Source organism: Sciurus vulgaris (genome assembly GCF_902686455.1).
Source record: "Sciurus vulgaris genome assembly, chromosome: X".
NCBI lineage: Eukaryota > Metazoa > Chordata > Mammalia > Rodentia > Sciuridae > Sciurus > Sciurus vulgaris.
In genome coordinates, this window is record NC_136471.1 from 50,114,547 (window position 1) to 50,133,098 (window position 18,552).

Genomic DNA, 18,552 nt, shown 5'->3' on the forward strand with positions numbered 1-18,552 from the left:
AGCATTTTAGATAATGTTCTCCATCTTGGAACAGGGTAATGAATTAAAGCTCTTTCTTCTCTAATGTTGCTTTACTCTGAATTGAAACTTTGGTTTCAAAGACATGCATTGAGAAGGAAATTACTGATTATTTCAAATGTCTTTGAAATAGGGCATCAAAGAGCCCCTTTCCTGCCCATTTTACTCCCAGCACTTCCTCATTCTGAGTTTCCAATGTTCTTTTTCATTTTGAAAACTCCTTGGCCCATCCATGAGGTTAATGTCCTATGACTTCTAGAAATTCTCTTTAGAACTAGAAGTGTTCTCAAAAATAGCAAAACCAAACTTGGTTTGTCATCCATATAGACAGGAAAAACTTGACTTGGAGCTGCGTTTTTAAAAAACAATTTGTTTTGTGCTGCTGAGCATACAAACATGTATGTGTGAGTGTGTTCATGTGCATGCATACAAGATCAAACAAAAACAGTACAAGTTCACTTTTTATTGGTGCCTGTTAATTATATAGATAGAACAGTGAGTTTCATTGTGGTATATTCATATACACATATGTCATAATATGATCAGTTTAATTCTTCATTACCTCTTTTCACTCTCCCCTCCTCTCTCCTACTTATCCCCTTCCTCTACCCCAATGGTCTCCTTTCTATTTTATTGACATCCCTTATTTTCTTCTTTTTTCCCCCTAGCTTCCACATATGAGAGATAACATATGATACTTATCTTTCTGAATCTGGTTATTTCACTTAACATGATGGTCTCTAGTTCCATCTTAGAAGTTACTGACAAATGCCATAATTTCAATCTCTTTTATGGCTCAGTAAAACTCCACTGTGTATGTGTAACACATTTTCTTTATCCATTCATCTGTTGATGGCCACTTAGGATGATTCCATAACTTGACTGTTGTGAATTGTACTGTGGTAAATGTGGGCATGCATGAATCACTATAGTATGATGACTTTAATTCTTTAAGTTAAACACCAAGGAGTGGGATAACTGGATCATATGGCGGTTCACTTTCCTTTCGAAACTTAAGAATAATCTGACCATTTTTACAAAGACTAAGTCAGGATAGAACAGACTCTTCTTGGGATAGTGATATCTGTTTTTTGGTATTATACAATACAATATGTCATTGACTTGTCTTCCTCAGGTGATAAACCCAGTTATATATAGAATAAGTTCAATAAAATATAGAAAAATCTTCTGAAAAGCATAAATATTTGCAATTATGTAGGGTGTTATCACTGTGGACTAAAAGGGACCTGTGGCTATAGCAGTGAGGGCAAGCTGGGTAAATTTGGTAGCTGGAAAATATGTGGCACTGAGAAGAGCAAGAATTCTTTGGGGTCTTTGGGGCCAGAGATGTTTAAGGCATATATCACTAGGATCTCAAAATGTTTTAAGTAGAGGAATTGTAAAGTCCTTTCTCTCTCTCTCTTTCTCTCTCTCTCTCTCTCTCTCTCCATGTGTAATGAGAGCCACAGTCAATATTTTTCAGTATGAAAAGTGGCCAACATTTGGGTATTGTGGATTTGAGCTTATTGGGATTTTAATTTTAATTTTTTTTGTACCCTGGATTGAACTTAGGGGCACTTAACCACTGAGCCAGTACTTTTTTGTATTTTATTTACAGACAGGGTCTCCCTGAGTTGCTTAGTGCTTAGGGCCTGGCTAAATTACTAAGGCTGTCTTTGAACTCACAATCTTCCTGCCTCAGCCTCCCAAGGTGTTGTGATTACAGGAATGTGCCATAGCGCCTGGCAGGTTATTGGGATTTTTTTAAAAAAATATATTTTTAGTTGTAGATGGACACAATACCTTTATTTATTTTGATGTGATGCTGAGGATCAAACCAAGTGCCTCATGTGTGCAAGGCATGTGCTCTACCACTGAGCTACAACCTCAGACCAGATTATTGAGATTTTAAGATTTGAGTTGAGGGGATAAAGGAGATCTACTAAGTATTTAATAGATTCCTTCAACACCTCCTCTTGGAGATGCTTTGAAGTTGGTATGCAGTGCAGTAGTTCTTAAGATAAAAATTTGAATGTGATGCTAAAGGGATGACAAAACCTGGGCTAGAAATGGTTATAGGATGCATAATCCTAGGCATTTGTAGAGTTAGAAGGGATCTTGGAAGCCATTTAACTGACTTTTTATTGTAACAAAAGCATGAAAAAAAATCCAAACATGAAAACTGATATAGGCTTGCCAACTTTTAATTTTGCCAAGTGGAGACATTAAAGAGAAATTTACCAATTTGACACTACTGTATCAAACATAATGAACATTTTGTCCAATGCCAATAATGCCAGGCATCTAGAATTTTAAAAATTGAATAATTTTAGCTTAATAAAAACTTATTACATTATATTTATATTATTTTTGCTCAAATAGGACTGATAAGCATTTTATCATAGACTGGTATCTATCTATGGACTGTTATTTGGGAACAATTGATTTAGTGTAACTACACTCATTTTATAGTTGAATGGAGTGAGGCCCAGAGAGGGAAAATGATTTCCAAGGGACCTACAACTGGTTAGTGACAGAGATGAGGCTAGAGTGCAGATCTCATGAGAATGATAAGTCCTAGAATAGACCATAAAGTGAGGAGTCATTTTTTCATATATATGAAAGCTCATATATTTTTAAAACATGTTTTTTTTCTTCTAGTACAGCAGATGCTGCTATAAACTCTATTTTAATAAATTTATCTGAAGAAACTTATGTAAGTTTGGGGCTGTGCCTACCTGTATAAGGAGATGAATGTGATTTGAGATACATAGGTGTTTGCATTGGTTTAATTTATTCTATTATCCAGTTGACATTACAACAGAAAGTAGAGGGAGAAATTAAATACAAAAAAATGATTTTTTATAGTCAAAAGGTTGCAAAAATTGTTTAAATTTTATTGGTATCTAAATATGAAACTTTGCCAAGGGCTTTAGCACAATTTGTTTTTATCTTCAATTGTTGGAGAGGCTGCCTTTTCACATCACTTTAAATATTTGTGTTGCTTTAGCATCACTGAGTGAATCCCATTGGTATGTGGAGACGCAAATGCACAAATTTACATTGCATAAGAAGTGATTCTACATGTGCCACGTTTAGCTCAGAAAATCACAAAGAGGAAGGATTAAAGGTGTATGTGCCCTTACTTTGTTATCAATATTCAGACCATAACCTAGAGATTACTGGGATCTTAGTACTCTCAGCTATTCAATTTTTCAAATTCAAGTCTGGTTTATGTAGCCAACTGTGGATACCTTGATAAAAACTAGAAAGTGAGAGGGGGTTCAGAGAGTAGAGGTGTAATAGGACAGGCATTTCTTTTCAGAGTAGTCTATGTCTACATTGCCTATGAGATAGTATGTGAAGGATTCCAGAAAGAGCTATTTCCAAATAATGATAACCCTGTCATCTAGTGGCTCTCATTTCTTTGGGATAAGAAGGTATTTGTTCCCTATCAATAGATGGATAGCTCCCAGAGAAACAGAGAAACAGATACACTATCAGTGTTTAGCCCTTTAGCCTGAAAGATTTTTTTCATAGCCTTTCCAAGAAACAATTTTTCGCAAGAGACCCAAAGTAAGTCAGTTACTAAAGTGAGGAGGAAGAGAAGGGAGAGCCAAGGGGTTTTCTGAGAAGGGTAAAACTATGGGGTCCTGTAATGGCTCTTGTAATCAGCATGGAGATAGGAGAAAGAATCTGAGAGCCTGGCTAGGGTGGTCAGAATGGTGGAGAGTGTTCTTAAAGGAGCACCTACAGAGTTGTATGGGAACCACCAGCTTTCCATTACCAACTGGTTTCCTTTCTCCCAATATACTCTTAGAAATGTATTTGTACTCACTCATGTTTATAAGCAGGGAGAGGAGTAAGATCTCCTAAGAAGGGCCAAATGCCTTGAGCCACTGGAGGGAGTTGCACATTCTTGGAGTGAGGTTGGAGGTTGGTGGGGTAGGAGTTGGTATTGATATCAATAGCAATAGAAACATGTCAGAGAGTTAGTCAACCACTTATTCATAGATCACTTCACTGAATACTGTTTGGTGCCTTATGTTTTGTGAAATACTTTTAAATCTTAAAGTTTGCGGCATACTATCTCAATTAATTATTACTACATGTGATGGCCAAGGAGACATTATTTTTGTCTTACAGATGAAAAACAGAGATTAATCAACTTTAAATGTCCAGGGTCAAAAGGAAAATACATTAATGAACTGGGTCTAGAACCCAGACACTTAGAATCAAAACCCAGTCTTTCCAGTAAATGCGAACACTCAGTTTTCTGAAACCTGTTAACATTTTTTTTTTTTTAAATTCGAGGATTCATTTATTCGTAAGCATTTGAGAACCTGCACTTCATTACACTGGGCATATAATCTATCCTCTAGACTTGCATAGATTCTGCTCTCATGAAGTTCTTAGGTAAATACTGTTGAAAGAAATGAATGATAATTGTCAGAAAAACAGGAATAAATGGATGATTTAGTAATTCAGAGAAGTAGAGGGACATAGAATTACAGCATCATTGCAACATGGAGGAGTTATTCAAGCCATCTTCTCAACATCTGAATCCAAAAGCAATTTGTTCTTTGATATCCTGGGCAACAGGCATTCAGTTTCTTTTTAAACATTTACAATGACAAAAGGGTCTCTTTGCCTCATAAGGTATTTTATGTTGCATTGTTAGATTGCCTCAACTATAATAACATGATAGTATCATTTCTAGAATCATCATTCTGTAATATTCATCTGGCTAGTTTAATGTATTTCTTCAACAATAATGGTTTGTGACCATATATATGGGGTGGTTGTGGTGTTTGTATGTCTATTAGGCTCACTGGTGAGACTTTCTCAAACTATATGTTCCCTTCATCTTACTCCCAGTTTCTTTCCCCCTTCCCAAAGAGGTTGCTACACTCCCTGGCCCCAAATTTTGTGTTGTCAATGTAAAAGAACCCAGGTCTCTCAGCTACTTGTCATATACTTTTTTCCTGTTTTATTGTACCATTCTAGTTGATCTATTCTAAGCTTAATCTAGTTTATAAATGTTTCTCTAAGAATATTAAAAACCACATCACAGATGCGGTAGCACTGTAACAGGGTGCTGTGGGACCATTGCTTTTTGTGAACTGGGCAAAATACTTCTCCTAGTGTAGTTTTAGATTATACTGGCATCTTTAGCAGTCACATCTCACTGCTGGCTCATATTGATCTTGAGGCCAACTAAAATCCCCAGGTCTATTTCACACAAACTGCTGTCAAGACTGGTTTCTCCCTATGCTATACTTGTGAAATTGATATTTGGAACCCAAATGCTGGACTTGGTGCATATTTCAGTTAAATTGAATCTTTTTGGTTTAGGCATCTTATTTTGGTTTATTGAAATCATTTTTATTCTTGATTTAGTCATACATCCTATTGAGTATTTCTTCTAAGCTTCAAGTAATGCTCACATTTTGTAAGTTTGCCTTTTGTATTCATTCAGAGTAGTATATACAGCTTTATGATTGGGGGAAGAGAGTAGTAGAGAATAGAAACAGTTTAATGGAGGAGGTAGATTTTGTATTAGGGTCTGGTGGGGATTTGCTTATGTTCCAAGTCTATGAACTTGTCCTGATTTGGAGAAACTATCTAAAATGATAACCATTCACTGATTTATGGATAGTTTCACTGAATATTATGTTCCCATTATATCCTCAACATGGTTCTATATGCCAAAGATATAGTAGTGAAGTTGACTATTATGGTAACTGCAGTTGTGAGGTTTATGGTCTGGTTGGCTGACTCTAAAATCTAGCTCATAATGTCTCCATTATATTGTTAGAGAAGATTAAACTTTCCAATCAAAAGTTTACTCTTTTGGTAGCTTTTATATCTATGGAATACACTTATGTTTGTTTAACTTGATTTAATTGAACAAATACTTATTTACACAGTACTATGCTGGGTATTGAGGTACAATCGTGAAAAGAGACTTTGTTGAGCTTACAGTTTAGTATGAATGATTAGGCAAGAAAATAGCAATTTTAATAAGCGTGATATGACAGAGGCTCTGACAGGGTGTGCATTACATCACACTGTATTCTAGAGTTCCATAGCCTTCCAATCACATATAGCAGTATTGACTAATTTGCACTTGTGGGGAAGTGGTAGTCAAGGAATATTTGAGCAGAGTGACATTTGAGGTAAGATCATAAAGATGAGTGAGAGAAAAACAGGCGATGAAGCAAGATAAGAATATTTAGGCAGAAGGAATAGTTCTTGTGATGGGTTGGAGGAAACAGAATGGTACATTGGAAGAACTGAAAGACATTTTTTCAGGCTGGAGCAGTTGCTAAGTTGCAGAGGCTGGCTTCGAACTCACAATCCTTCTGCCTCAGCCTCCTGAGCAGCTGGGTACCACATTCCTTTTTACCTAGAAAGTTGCTATAGGAGACACATTGCTATTTATACACTGTGCTACAGCTTTTAGGAGATGGCATCACCTTGTCCTAAAGACTTAATGTATATGGTTGCAGCTATAATAAAATCAGAGAAGTCTCTCACTTTTTCAAGCACTTTATTTTTTTTGTAATATTTCCTTTAATATATGGGATTTTTTAAAACATAGTTTTATAAGTTGGCCATTTGACTCAATCTTACTAAGCTGTTTGACCCTGGGGATGAAGCTCATTCTTTATAAACATTGCTTCTGCTTACCTTCTTGAAATAAAAATTGTACAATTGCTTTATAGCAAAAATAATCCTATTGCAATTAAAAATGAATGATAGGTAAGACTGTGCTGTACATGCACACTAAATATTTCAGTGTGAGGGCTAGGAATTCAGGTTTTATACAGAACGAAGTAAGTTAACCTCAGAATTTGATTCTTTGCAAAGTATTTCAAAGGGATCAGATCTTTGTAACAACAGTGAAAAAAAGGCTATTGTGAAGGAAACTAAAAAAGTCTGTGTGAGATATGACCCAGTGACAAGGTTCTCAGGGAGCATGACTGTAAGAAAAGATTCTGAAATTTGAGTAGATGTCTAAGGCAGGTGAATTGAAGGACTGATTAGGTGAATTTTGTTATTCTGGGAGAAAAAAACTCATGTTCAGTTTAAAATTCTAAAATCCTTGTTTTTTTTAAAGGATTTTCTTTCCGTTGTGTAGTGCTTTCAAAGATCTTTGAGGGTGTGAGGCCACATTAAAGTTGGTAAGCATTATAGCTGGAACATAGCTTGCAGGAGTGCCAGGGGTAGATATCACAGTTGCATTTGTGCTACAGTGCTTAGTGAGGCATATCTTTAAATGGAGGAGAAAATAATCCTCTACCTCATGCATGAAAATATTATATAAGACACAAATAATGATAGCTAAGATTTGTTGTACACTCAGTGTATGCCAGGCACGATGCCTCATACTTAAAATGTGTGTTCTCATTTAACATGTATTGTAGTGCTATGAAATATAGATCATAGCATTATTACCCCCATTTCAGAGGTAAGAAAACAAAGACCCAGAAATAACCATATCATCAACGATCCCACAAATAGCAAATGGTAAAGCTTGGACTTTTCTAGGTCTTTTTGATGCTAAAGACTTTATTGGTAACCATTATGCTATCCTTCAGCTCCAAACCCTGGCAAAAGGAATTACTGAAATGGTGTGAAACCTCCTCTCAGTCAGCATGTCAAGAGGGTATTGCCAAAAGTAATTACCTCCTTTCTCTACACTTCACATAGTAGATGCAGTATGTCACATTGGAAAGGGCACTGGCTTTGCATTCATACAGACTTGGTCCAATTTTTGTTGTATAACTCAGAATTGTTGTGACCTTGGGTAAGTTACTTAACCTCCCTGACACTCAGTTGCCAAACCTATAAAATTAAGGTCATGCTGTCTATGTTGCAAGGTTTTTGTAAGGATTAAATGCAACAAACTAAGAAAAATGTCTAATAGAGCCTAGTGGATTACACATACCCAATAATGGTGGCTGTTTCAGTAATTAGATGTGGTCCAATTAGATTATTGAGTTGTTAGATGTTCTGGTGATGGGCACTTAACATCTTCATCCAGAGCCAAGGAGATAAAAACAGCAACTGAAGGTGACTCTTTAAGCAGGTCTAACTCAATGTGTGGCTTCCAACTTCTCCTACCTCAAACTGCTACATCCAATAACTTAGCCTTAATGTAGGTAATAGAAATTGATATTCCTGAATTGTGGTATTAACCTAAGCTCAATTAAAGCGCCACATTGTATTACTGCACTGCTTTGCCCATTGTGATTGCATACCACTTGACTAGATGTCAGTTTCCATGACTTTGTTTCAAAGAGACACATTCCACACATGGGAAGAAAGTGACAGTGCAAAAGGAGACATGATGAGAAGTTACTTACTTGCAGGATCAGAAAAAAAGAGAATCTTTAATTTATATCCCATTCACAATACACAACCATTTGTTCAGCAAAAACTCCTGCTATATTTACACTGTAAATTATTTGCTGCAAACTTGAACTACAAAGAGAAGCTGAGTTCAATTTCTTTGAATTCAAAAGCAGCAAACCCACTTATTTTCACCCTTTTGTCTTGAAAAGTAAATCCTTTAGTACAGTGCATTTCCCACCCAGTCAGAGTTTTTTCCTTATTTATGTTTCAGTGTTGAATTTTCATCTCCCTGCTTTCATCAAAAGTAATTATGAAGCCACAATCATGGAAATAATGAGCACAGACACATGGGTCAACATGTCTGTATCATGACTCTTCAGTCCATTCAAATAAAGCGCCAGGGTTAATTTCTTTACAGGCAATTTGAAAAATTTCCTCTTTGGCCCTACATAGGCTAAAAATCAGTATTGTCACACAGTCTACTTTGCATGTCCTCTGAGGTTTGAATATGATGAATAAAACAAAAGGTGGAGAAAAAGAGCTGAGGGTAAAGGTCCCAGAGAAAAAATCTCAAGGTGATTCACACAACTGAGCCTCAGAGGAAGAACCTGGCTCCCACCTGCACAAACACTGACAATTGAAAAATGTCACTAACTCAAGGGTATCTGCAAAGGAGGGTGAGGAAAGATTCATTTGTACCAACCAATAAAGGGACATGGAAGACTCTGAAATTATCCTCACAAACTGAAATTTGCCCCTAAAAGGACATGCCCCTTTTCTTGGTCAGGATTTTGTGCCTGGAAACATAAAATCCATTATCCCAGTACAGAAAATAGTTGTGATACTTGAAGGAGATTTGAGCACCTAGCATAGCATATGGCCTAGTGCATGTGAAGTGAAGGGTTATCAAGAAACTTAGCATATAGTTTTGGTCTCTAAAGCTTGTCAGACAGGACCCATGAATGAAGAGAGAAATAGCAATATGAGTCAGATTAGGAACGTGTCAAATGGTGAATGCAAACAATGAAAACATAAACTGGCAACTGCTAAATATCTACACGTGTTTTATTCTTCACAGCAATCATTTGAGGTTGGTGCTATGATCATCCACATTTAACAGAAGAGTAGGCTAAAGAGAATGATTTTTTTGCCTTCTGCTCCAAAGTATGTATTCTTTCTACAATATACACCAGGCTCTTTCCTTTGGATAAAAGGAGTGAAGTCCTTCATCCCTCTCCATTGTCCATTATTTGTTGTATTCTCTGTTAAATCATTTGTTTATAGCATATTATTATAGTGTAGAAGTTAAAATCATGGACTCTGGTTGTTAGAATCCCTAGGTTTGACTTCTCTATCTAGCAGCTGTGAAACCCTGGGCAAATTATTTAACTTCTCTGTTCCTCCGAAGTAAGTTATTTAATACATGCAATGTAATTACAAAGGAGTTTAGCATATTGTAAATATAAATGTTGGTTGTTACTATTTTTTCATTCTCATAAATCCCTATGAAGTAGGTTCTATGGCTATTTTCATTTCACAGAGGAGGCAGCTGAGACTTAAAAAGATGAAACATCTTTTCTGAAAGTTACATGGATAGTAAATGTTAGGATTGGCGTTCAAATCCAGGCTTGTCTGACTCCAAACTTCACTTTCATCTTTGCTGTGCCACATTGCTTCACTAATTGCCACAGTTGCTCAGGAGAAAAAGTCCATGCGAGCTGAGGTGGATGGAGGTTTCCTTGAGGATGTTACAAAAGGAGAGTGAGAAGCCTGGATAAAGACAGGAGGAAAGTGTGTTTTGGGAGGAGGAGGAAGTGGAGAAGGGAGGCCCAATAATGACTTCTCCCACAACACTCTTAGGGCATAAGGAAATTCAGTCTTCCATTAGTGATACAAAAGCAAGCACAGGCCTACTAAAAAGAGCCTGTCCTTCAGGAGTCACAACACTGCCCTGAGGGTAGAAGGCAGCCCTCACCTTCCCAAGAGGATTATGTTTGAGGAAAGCTGTAAAGGAATGCAAAAGTAATCTCCTAGAGGGGTATATGCCTGCAATCCTAAACCAGAATTAACAACAGCCCTGTCTGCCTCCAGGTGGCTCCTCTGCTCGTGCTGTTGCAGACAGTCAAGCAGAGAAATTTCCAGAGAAGAAACTATCACTTGAAGCACCAAATTAGGAAGAAAATAATCCAATTGCTTAATTGAAAATTTATATAAAAATATGTTCAATTATAAGTCCATTACATTGTGAGGCACAAACCCCCACTGGTGAATGATTTAACTGCTACTTGCTTCCTGTTCTGCATAGCTGAGTCTCCAGGGGCCATTGCTTTAGCAGTTTGGCTATCTCAGCTGCTATTGTGCCTCCTCATTTGCCTCAATTCCCAAGTCTTGAGTGGTGTGACTTTGGAAGCTATGTGCATCTTTTGTAAAACCTGCCAGTTCACCTATGTAGCTGGTAAGCACTGATGATTTACATCTGCGAGTCTATTTAACTGGAGTTTCTGCCTGCTCAAAGCTTCAAGTGGTAATAGCCGTCCTAATTAACTCTGTTATTCTTTGCCCTTCACCCTCTGAGCTTCCTTTGAAACTCTCCCAACTTTGCATGACTCACAGTTTTAGACAAGCATTTTCCTGTGAGGAATTTCACTCAGGCTTGGTTTAGTCCTTCAAGTCTCACATCAGCACCTGCACCTATATGCACTTTGCACTGAACCCCAGTGTTCCAGTAGAGAATTGTCTCAATGTATCACAATTACACAGACTGTGGAGTTAAATGACTTTGGAGCAACCCACTGAGAGAATTCATTGGTTCAAGGGCTTATAAATGGACTTAATTTACCTTGCCTAAAAAAAGTGTACCTGTGCCCGTTGACTCTTAAATTGATGGTGTGCTGATCTAAAGCAATGAGAAGCTGAATAAAAAATTCTCAAGAGTAAAATGGGAAAGTTCTGAGCTGGATTGGCAAAGAAAATGCCTTCCTATTCCTCTGAGATGCAGTTAGGATGTTGTTTGGCATAGATTTAGAGAGGATATTTATGTCATTTCATTCCCAGGCAAGACTCTCTGACTTTGGGGGTCTTATCATTTACATATAGAGGTTATACTTCAGGGTGCTCTAGGCTGATATGACAGAAGTCAAGAAGATTTTCATGTCAGTTATTCCAGGATACTTTCCCATGATTCTTAGTCAATGAATGGCTTGAATGGGATAATTCTATTACAATAAAAGAATCAAGGAAGCCTGGAGGTGATGTGACTTACTTGGATCTTAGTAACATGGGTGAGTGAAACAAAATGGATTTCCAAGTAGTCAAGACCCACACTGATTCATTAGGGCCAGTACCCATGCCTTACTCATGGCTCTGCTCACTCTCCTTGTGTGGGATACAAACTAAGACATACAAAGCCCTTTTTAATGTTTTGTATTATTTGCTTTACAATCTTTATATGTATCTGGTGTCAGGAATCACTGATAGGTATGCAGAAGCTCATGGAAAGCCCATACACTCTGGTGAAGTCATGTTTCTTCTTTTGGTCTTCATTCCCTACTCAGCAAAATACCAGTGATGTACACTGATATGATTATGCTCTACTCTGAGGAACACAGAAATCTTTGTTCTTGCTCTCAAGTATGATGAGCAAAATAGACAAAAACTATTTCTTGGAGCCCAAGTCAGATTGTGGAAAGTTGAATGATTAAATAGAAGGTAAAGAAATAGAAAAAAGTAACAATTGTCTACTTTTTAAATAAATGAATTCGTGGACCAAGGGCATTAATCATTGTACACTGATAGAGTAATCAGTGTCTAATTTAGTTTAGAGACCATGATTTTTTAGAGCACTAAACACATTTATACAATTTTAAGATTTAGTCATGGTCAGGGGCCTGAATGTAGGAATATAGAAGATAGATAGTTGGATTGATTAAAGTCTAAAGATTTTCAAAGTAATTGTGGTAGAATTAAAATTAAAAAGCAGTGTTGGAGAATATCATGCTAAGTGAGATAAGCCAATCCCCAAAATCCAAAGGCCAAATGTTTTCTCTGATAAGTGGATGCTGATACATATTGGGGGCAGGTAAAGGAAGAATGGAGAAAGGTTGGATTGTGTAGAAGGAAATGAGGGGAAGGATGGGGGAAGAAGGAAAGAAAGAAGAATGGAGGAGAAAGACCTTGGACTAAAACAGTTCAAAAAACTATGTTATAGGACCGAACTTGAAGAATGACAAAGACATACAGGTTAATATTTGTAGTTGAGGTAGAGAGACTGACAGAGATGGGTGATGCCAAAGACCTTGGAGAACAGAGGTGAGTGCTATGGAGGCCAAAGGAAGGCCAATAATAAAGAATAGAAAAATGAAGATAGACAAACATACCCTGATCCTTGAGAGAGGAGGGTCTTCTGCAAGAGTAAGAGGTAGCACTGTGAGGTTAGGGTAATTAATTGTTAAAATATTCTAGCCACTGTAATGCCAAGAACAGAAACTTCTAAATTAAGCGAATGTGAGGTAGGGAAATGATTTGGTGGTTTGTGAGAGCCTCCTTGGAAAAACACTAGGTTCAATGCTCATGCTATAAACCAACACAATCATTATTATTGCAACTATCGATGTAGAATGTAAGAGCAGAGTGATTTGCTATGGTACTTCATGCTGGTCCTGTGGGATAAGGGAGTTCAATCATTCTCATTTGCAAAAGCGGGAACAGACAATGGTTCTGTGGTCAGATTTAAAGCAAAGTTATTGATTGAACTCCCTTTAATTGGCTATCACTTTCTAATTGGCTGATGATGTACAGGCTGCTTGAAACTCCCAAGAGAATCTCCAGGAATCTAGGCTGCACAGTAGTGATAAATGATAACTTCAGTAACCTTGTTTCCTTGCTAAGGGCAGTCATTGGTCAACTATATAGGACTAAGTGGGCCTTTTCCCATTAGTTTCAGTTAAGGACTTTGTATATTTGCATTGTCAGTGATTTCGATCACTAGGGCACTATTAGCATACAATTTATATTTATTTTTAACTCATTTACAACCAAGGATGCTATGAAATTAGGTTCTTGAATGGTATACATTTGTATTTGATGTATATAATAGAGTATTAAACTTCCTGTGTTTTATCCCCTTCAAAAATATCATGTTCCATCATTTGCTGAATATATCAACATTGCCTTATGTTTTGAAGACAACTTTTTTCATTTCCAGAGCTTACTATGAATTTTATTGCCAATCATAGATTTGAGCACTGGTGGAATCAAACTATTTTGGAACAATAGTACTCTGGGTAGTAAACAAAAATAGTGTAGTTGTGATACTGTTATGTATGTTAAGAGTGCTGGTCTGCAGTATTTTCTCTAGAGGCTTCTCTGTAGCTAAAAGTTTTTTCCTTTTTCTCTAAGAGGGAGCATTGTTTTGGTCTGTTTCCTAGAATTCCCTTATTTCTCTTTTTGCTTTTGTTGTCCTTTACATCAGAAAAACAAACTATCTCAAATATTTGACCATCTCACCCATAGGCAAATGACTCTGACTGAAAACTGTCATGAATGAATATATATTTTTATGTTTTTATTAGTTCATTATAATTCTAGATATTAATAGGATTCATTGTGTCACATTCATATAGGCACATAACATAGTTTACTCCATTTCATTTCCCCAGTACTTTCCCTTTCCCTCCAAGCCTCCCTCCCCCGGTCCCCCCCCCCTCATTTTTGGTCTGCATTTTATTTATGTAGGATTGATTGTGGTGTGAATCTGTGTTTTTAAAGACTAAGTTTGATCCAAGATGGGAGGTTTCACTTTTGGTCCAGATTCTCCATAGAGCAGGTGCTGTGTTGCATTGGTGATCTAGCCAAATAAGGCTAAATATGGCCAATAAGAATATTGTTACTTCTTTCTGTAGTGATTTCTATTGATATAAATTGCTTACAGTTCAGATCTGGCCTGCACTCAGGTACTATGTAGTTCTATCCAGACAATGCATCTGAAATCTCTACATTTTAGAGAACTTTGGAGTTGAAGGGAGGCAACAAATTCCATTAAATTGCCTCATAATTGGTTTCTCCTCCTACTCCCTCACAATCAATACCCTGGGGGATTTGCAGGATTGTACCTGATTTGATTCTCTTTTTTTCTCCAGTAAGCAGCAGGACTCCCTCAGGTACCCTCTGAGGGTTCCACTCCCCAGTTTCCTTAGTGAATTCTCAGATGAAACTGTGACAGATGCCCACAGAAACCCTTAGACAGGGGTATACGAGGTGCCTGTTCACACCTCTCTGTAGTTTCACACTTGCACACGGATGCTTCCTTGAACACCCGCGCCCCATCTGTTCTTACATCGGCCCCATAAAACTAGACATCATTATTAATAGCATGTTTCCCCTGAGTTTTCTTTATTGGAAAGTTACTTACAAGTTGCTGACTTCCCCTTTTCAGGTAGATTGGGTGAGTGCTATAGAAAATAATTTAGATATTGGTTCCTCTGGAATTCCAAAGAGATATATTCAGGTATAGTTATATACTCCCCATTGTACTAGTCTTCCTAGAAGATGACAAATGAGCTAGATGGCAAATAGCAATGGAGAGTCTTCTGCTTTTTGTATGCAGAAGTGACTGCTGAGTTATCTTGGGACATATTCAATGGACCTAAGCCAGTTACTAAGTTCCCTTCAGGGAGGGCAGAGGCATCCTGGGATGTCTACATGTGGTGGAGGCCTTGGAGGCTAATGGGCATCCAATTTTTGCATCCAAGTTTTTTAGTGATCAGCAGGCTTAATGGGTCTTGAGACTCTGGGACTTGTAATTCCAACTCTTTACAAACATCAAAACAAAGGCAGGCTGAATTTGGTCATTAATTAGTCAGTTCAAATCAAACTTCACTTCCTGATTTCTAAGTCAAGTTTTTATAGTATTGCTTTTTGTGCCTTTTGACCCTTCAGAGACAGCTACTGACTGTTTTGTTTTATTTGTCTTGGCTCCCCACAAATATCTCCACTTCATCAGGTCATCTTAACACATTTTGTCACTTTTTCCATGATGGGATCTTGATTGCACCACTACTCTCTTCTCAGAGCTCTTCTGTTGCCTCTCTGCATTTTTTCTCTCTCTCCTCTCCCCTCCTATTTCCCCTTCCTACAATTTAACAGGAAATTTGAACAGCACACCAAACTTAAGAATTCAGAGAGCTTACTGCTCTCTTTATGTCTTCAATATTTACCCTAGGATTATTAGGAAAATATGTCTTTTTCAACTAAACACTTGGAATGATTTCAAATGATTTGTTGAAGCCTGAAGGGAATTAGCAGCATCTAAAATGTTTATCACTGACCAATCTTCCACATTTTATAAGTAACTTTCTTACATATAATATTTTGTGTATTCAAAATTGAGGGGGCACTAAAGAGAAATCATTTGTTTTCAACCTTTAAAAAATTAGCTCAGTGAGCAGAAAAGAAAATTCTTCCATTGCAATCTATATAATAGTCTAATGACTTTTAATCCTGTTATTATTTCTGAAGGACTGGTTTTTCAAATATGTCTGGGTCACTAATAAAGAATAGAATATGTTATAATGAGATAAAAGAGACTTGGCATTAAGAGTGTCACATAGGTCTATGTTCAAATCCTAACTCTTACAATTTTCTAATTATGTGACCTTGAGCAAGTGAGCTGCTTATCTTCTTTTAATCTCAGTTTCCTCATCTATAAAATGGGAATTAATTATAGTACTTCATTTCATTGGGTTGAGAATTAAAATAGAGAAAGTATGAGTGTGTATGTGTGGCACATAAATACTCAATACATGTTAGATGTTGTATTTATGATAATTTTAGAAATTCCTCATAGAGGTAACAATAACTCATAATGCAGTTAAACTGTGTTGAAATTTGTTATTTAAGTTACAATTCAGACTTCAGTCAGTTTGTCCTCCTTGTGAACACAATGATAGGATTCTCAGATGAGTGACTGGTGCCTCCATAACAAATTTCCTCTCTCTGAAGCTTCTCATCTCGTCATCTTGGCCTTGTTAACTCAGTATGCCTTCCAGATTTTAATTCCCAGCTCACAATCTTGCTTGCACATTATGCACTTTTGATGAATGAGCAGGCCCTTTTCTGCCATCCCACCTTCCTTGAATATATATGGAAATCCTAGCCTTGACAACTATTTCTGGATGACCTGTAGTATAGACCTTTGATGAATTGTTTAGGGAGCCTTAAGAGCCTAACAATGTCAATTGTTGCTTCTGATTTTGTAATCTAGTTAACATTATTCTTATTATGTTGCATTTTCTAATCATGAGAAAATGGATCAGATTTGGATCAGAATAACTATCACCATGGAAACAGTGGTTTATTAAGAAGCACCTACCATGATGGTTTTGACTGGTTTTCTGCTTACAGATAAAGTGCTAATGTTGTAGGCAGCCTCTAGGCAGTAGGTCTTACACTCTTCAGGTACTGGAGCCATGAAAGTCTTTTCCTGTAAGTATTTTCATGTGAAGGATGTTTTCTTGTACTTTTGATATTTGGCTATGGAAATTTCATTGGCTTTGAAAAAGCATTTTAGTAGACAACCAAGAAGAAATTCCTTGGTTAGAATTCCAGATGACTCTTCTGATTCCTTTGACTCAAAATATCATCTAGATATCCTTGACTCTCTTTGAAAAAATAATCTATATATCTATCTATATCTATCTGTCATCATCAACGTCATCATTGTCTGTCTAATGTTGACAGTGCCTTTCAAAATTTAGTGTGAATGTGTTTGAGATGGAACTGAAAATCTGCATTTCTAACAAGATCCCAGGTTACTCTGCTTTCACTGCTGGATGGATGACACTGACACTTTGGGTAATAAGGATGTAACACTCCATGGTGGTGCCTCAGCCATGTTTTTTGACACTCACCTCTATACACAAGAGGCTGCTTCCCACTAATACCTTTGGCTATCTGCCTAGTATTTTATTTATTTTCTTTTTCTTATTTTGGCCTATGGGATCACTTGTCGTAGATGCAATGCAAGCTTGAAGTGCCAGAGAATTAATGGTCTTGGAAGCAGCTTTCAACCAATACTGAAGGGAATTGTGCGTATAAATATTCTAACTTCTTTATCCCTCAGTCAGGATAAATTTTTCTAGAGTTCTACACAAAGATTGAACTCCTATTCCCATCCTATATTGGCTGCTTTTCCTCTTTTGCCTCACTTCCCATATAAGAATGTTTACTGGGATCATCTTCTAAGAAAACTTATTGCATTTTGAATTTTATCTGAGGATCTGCTCCTGAGGAAATTCAAACTAAGAACTTTGCTAAATAATTTTTTTCTTATTTTGTTAGACTGTTTGAGAGAAACACCCTTTACTTTAAATATCACTGTTTGACTTGATACATCAAATTACAATAATTAATGGTTCATAGGTTTGACCCTCAAATTTCTAAAGATAAACCCTATATGAAGAAATATAAGAAATCTATAAATTGGTGCTTACTGACTATAATAATTCCAAAGAAACACACTAACACTGGCTTTCAGTATTTGATACAAATCTAATCAGCTTTAGGACATCAGTTCAGGGAGAATTGTTTGGAAAGAAGATTTAAATGCAAGGGAATGATTACTTTTATATACCTAAACTCAGCGTGTTTCATGATGACAAAGATACTCATGAATTGAGTACATTGCATACTTAGAAAAAAAAATCCTAAATGAATCCTTAAGGGTAATACTTGGCTACCTGAACTGTCACTCACAAAGGTGACTTTTGTACTAAAAATCCCATTCAAGTACCAATTTAGTGCTCAATTGTCACTAAAGTCACTAACAGTGCAACTGCATAACATCTTCTCAGAACAGCTTCTTTAGTCTAAATGGGAGTTTGATAATTAAACATTAACATTTTGCAGAGGCGGTCTCCCACATTGCCCATATTTGGAGCTCACTGAGATTTCCACTATGGTGAGGATTGAGAATGGTAGATTGCAATGCTCTGGATGCTCAGTCAGACTTATTTTTACCAAGGGTTATAAAAAAGGATAGGCACTCAGTTGTATGTTTTGACACTTAGTACTAATGTGGTAAAATTGTGTGAACCCCTTAAGGTACCATTTTTGACAAAGCTATAGCAGAAGTTGCAATAAGATTATAGATTTGTATTATACTTTTCTCTTTTTCAA